The sequence below is a fragment of the Gossypium raimondii genome, chromosome 3, assembly GCF_025698545.1.
Source record: "Gossypium raimondii isolate GPD5lz chromosome 3, ASM2569854v1, whole genome shotgun sequence".
In the NCBI taxonomy this organism is placed as follows: domain Eukaryota; kingdom Viridiplantae; phylum Streptophyta; class Magnoliopsida; order Malvales; family Malvaceae; genus Gossypium; species Gossypium raimondii.
Genome location: NC_068567.1, coordinates 28348024 through 28351861, shown reverse-complemented (window position 1 = coordinate 28351861; position 3838 = coordinate 28348024). Strand labels below are relative to the sequence as shown.

The following is a 3838-nucleotide window of genomic DNA, read 5'->3' as shown; positions in this document are numbered from 1 at the left end:
GACATCAGCCATCGGTAGGACAATCAAGACTAGTACTCGAATCATGTAAACCCTAATGACATGTCATTTGTATCCTATGAATTCCTAAGGTTCAAACGGGGCTCGATAGTCAATGTAACATCGTGGGTTATGCAGTCGGTCTATATATATTGCAGTCCTCAATACATGTATAATTCAATTAAAATTTCATAAATACAATATAATTACGCAAACTTAACTCAACGATTAAACGTAGATTCGTAGACGATTAATCCAAATCTTTATCTTTGTCCCGATCTAAAATCGTACGAGGTTTGTCTTGATCTAAAGAGTAAATTTAGCTCAATTCAATACTTATTTTATTCAATTTAACCCAAACTCAGATTTAGTAAAGTTACATTTTTGCCCCTATAATTTTCAATTCATTTCAATTTAGTCCCTAGCTCATAAAATGAAAATTCATGCAATTTTCCCAAAACCCACCATAGCCGAATTCCATATAGGTCCCTAGCAAGCCCTATATTTCATTTATTTCTCAATTTCACCATGAATATTTTCTATTTTTCAATTTAATCTTTATTTAACAATTTCATCAAAAATTACTTAACTAAAGTTGTTTATCTTACAACAACTAATCATTTTCTTCCATAAAACATCAAAGACAACCTATATTCATTCATGGTAAACCTTTAATATTATAACAATTTTACAAATTAGTCCCCGGGCTAGCTAGATTAAGCCACAACGATCCCTAAAAAATAGAAATTATTAAAAATGAGACAAAAATCACTTACAATGCAAGGTAATTTGCTTAGTCGATGATGCCTTAATTTCATTTTTTTCTTTTATTAATTTAACTTACATTACTTAATTACAAAATTAACCTTAATGATTTATTAAAATTTCCATAAAACTATGTCATGGATGTCCACTATCCATTTAATTGGTCTAATTTTCTTATAAGGGCCCTTACTTTAATATTGTATAGCTATTTAATACCTTTATCTACTAGAACACTAATTTTTCACTTTATGCGATTTAGTCCTTTTTATCAAATTAAGTATGCAAATGATAAAATTTCTTAACGAAATTTTTATACGGTAAAATTAACATGCTGTAAACATTAAAATAATAATAAAATAAATACTTTCACGTCAGATTTGTGGTCCCAAAACCACTGTTTCGATTTCACTAAAAATGGGTTGTTACAATTCTGCTGAAACAATCACAGGCAAAGTAGAAGCGTTACCTAAATAAACATATTTTAAATGTGAGGGAAGTACCTTCAGTTCTAATTTAGGTGGCTCTTCGATTAACACTTTCAGCTGAATGTAATTGCTACTTTCTAACTCCAAAGACTCAAAGTAGGATTGCAATTAAATCCCCTTTCATTAGCTCTAGCAAAGCTAAGTATTCCTCCCCCTCTTCATCACTTGGAGGGTCTGATGTAAAAATTTTCTCCAATGGGTCCTCAACATAGTTGATTTCCTTTTCCATGATTAATTCCTTTAAACCAGACACTACAGAACATTCATCAAGTGTGTCAGGAAATTGGATAGACTTAAAATCGTCCTGAACACATATAGTAAGCTTGCCCTTCTGCACATTGATAAGGGTCCTTCCAGTTGCTAGGAAAAGCCTTCCTAGGATGATTGGCACCTCTTTATCTGCTTTAGAGTCTAGAATAACAAAGTTATTAGGAAAAATAAATTTATCTACACGCTTCAATACATCCTCAATTTTTCTTTTTGGATGTGCTAAAGATCAATCTGCTAATTGAAGTGTAACCATTGTAGGTCTAACTTCACATATCCCCAATTTTCTGAATATGCACTTGGGCATCAAGTTAATGCTTACACCCAAATCACATAGTGCCTTACCACAATACGTTGCTCCAATGTTGCAAGGTAGGGTAAAACATCCAGGATCCTTCAACTTTAGGGGTAGTTTATCTTGAAGATATGCACTGCATTCTTCGTTAAGGCTACCGTCACAAATTCTCCTAGTCTTCGTTTCTTGGACAGGGTATCCTTCATGAATTTGATATAATTTGGCATTTGTTCAAGTGCTTCTACCAACAAAATATTGTTATGAAGTTGCTTGAGTAAGTCTAGAAACTTTTGGAACTCGACTTTCTGTTTCTACTTTTGAAGCCTTTGAGGGTAGGGTGGTGGAGGCTTCATTACTAGAACTAGTTGATTTATCTTCTGTACCAATTCTGCATCTAACAAAGTTGTTAGTTTGTCAGAATTGACTGGTTTAGAAGTTATCTTATCAGATTTCACAGATTTTAGATACGGTGAAACTGGAATTTCAACACTCAGTTGAACTTCCATTGAGTCTTGACCATAAGTTGGATCCTCTTTAAATTTGACAGTGTTGGGTTCTAATGTCTTTTCGCTCCTCAATGTCAATGCTTTACAATGCTCCTTCCCCAAATTTCTTGGATTCTCTATATCACTGGGCAAAGTACCTTGTGGACGATTTATGAGTCAGTGGAAAGCTGACCCATTTGGTTTTCTAGGTTTTCCAATGTGGTTGATTGGCTTTGGATTAAGGCATCATTTTTTGCTATGTATGCCTTCAACAAGTTTTTTAAGCCATTGGAAGTTTCAGCTTAAGGTTTCTTTTGAACTTGTTGGGTAAAAGTAGGTGGTTGGATCAGTCTAGGTTGGGCATAAGCGTTTTGGGTCCAGCCCCTTGGTTATTCCAAGAGAAATTATGGTGGTTTCCCCAAGATGGGTTAAAAATTGGATTACAGTCCTTGCCTTCCTCAATTTTAGTTTTGATTACCCATGTAATACACGGATTCTAGGTTTGATGGACATTCTTAAAATAAATGTCCTTCCCCACAATAAACACAGGCTATATTTTCAAATTGATTGGGTGGCTGAGCTACAAAACTATTAAACCCATTAGTGGTAAAATTTTTAAGCATTGAGGAAATCAAAGATACCTGAGATGCAAGTGAAGTAAGAGCGTCCACTTCATGTACTCCAGCGACTCGTCTTTCTGACGCTACTCGATCGGTTGGCCATTGATTATTATTGCTAGCAATTCTTTCAATGATTTCATAAGCCTCGTTATAAGACTTAGAAAGGAAAGCACCATTAGTAGAAGCATCCACTACCATCCTTGTGTGAGCATTGAGACCATTATAGAACATCTCAAGTTGGAAGCAATGTGGGATTCTGTGATGAGGGCACTTCCATAATAATTTTTGTACCTTTCCCATGCCTCATACAAGGACTTATCATCCATTTTTTGGAAGGTAGTGATCTCGTTCCTCAACTTAGCATTCTTACTAGGCGAAAAATACTTCATGAGGAATCATTCTGCTAACATTTGCCATGTGGAAATGAAAGTTGGTGGCAATAAGCTCAACTAGGCTCGAGCTTTGTCCCTTAGCGAATATGGGAATAGCTTTAATCGTAGCGCATCTTCGGGTACCCTGACTAACTTGAAAGAATCACTTACCTCCATAAATAGTCTTAAGTAAAGATGAGGATCTTCTCTAAGCATTCCACTGAATTGGCCCATTGTCTAAAGCATCTCGAACATGATTAGCTTCAACTAGAATTTTGTGCCTCGATTTTGGGCCTTTTAATACTCGGATTAAGATCATGAAATACCGGCACAACATACTGTCTTAGAGCTCTATCCCTATCATCAACAATAAGGATAGGATTTTGAACAGCATTTGCTCCGTTTCCTTGATTTGAATTTTCGAAGTTCATCTCTTCGGTCCTTCTCAGACTTTATTCTGTCCTTCGTTGTCGAAAATATCTTTCCATCTCAAGGTCTACAAGGAGTAAACTGATAATTCGATCAATACTCATAAACACCTGAAACACAGACA

General features: G+C 35.3%; 1 non-coding gene across 1 annotated transcript; it reads left to right on the top strand.

The window, feature by feature from the left end:
* The first annotated feature begins 3167 nt into the window (after nucleotides 1-3167).
* On the top strand, nucleotides 3168-3273 carry LOC128040234 (small nucleolar RNA R71). The gene has a single exon (XR_008194892.1). It is a non-coding gene; the product is annotated as a small nucleolar RNA R71 (small nucleolar RNA).
* The last annotated feature ends 565 nt before the right edge of the window (nucleotides 3274-3838 follow it).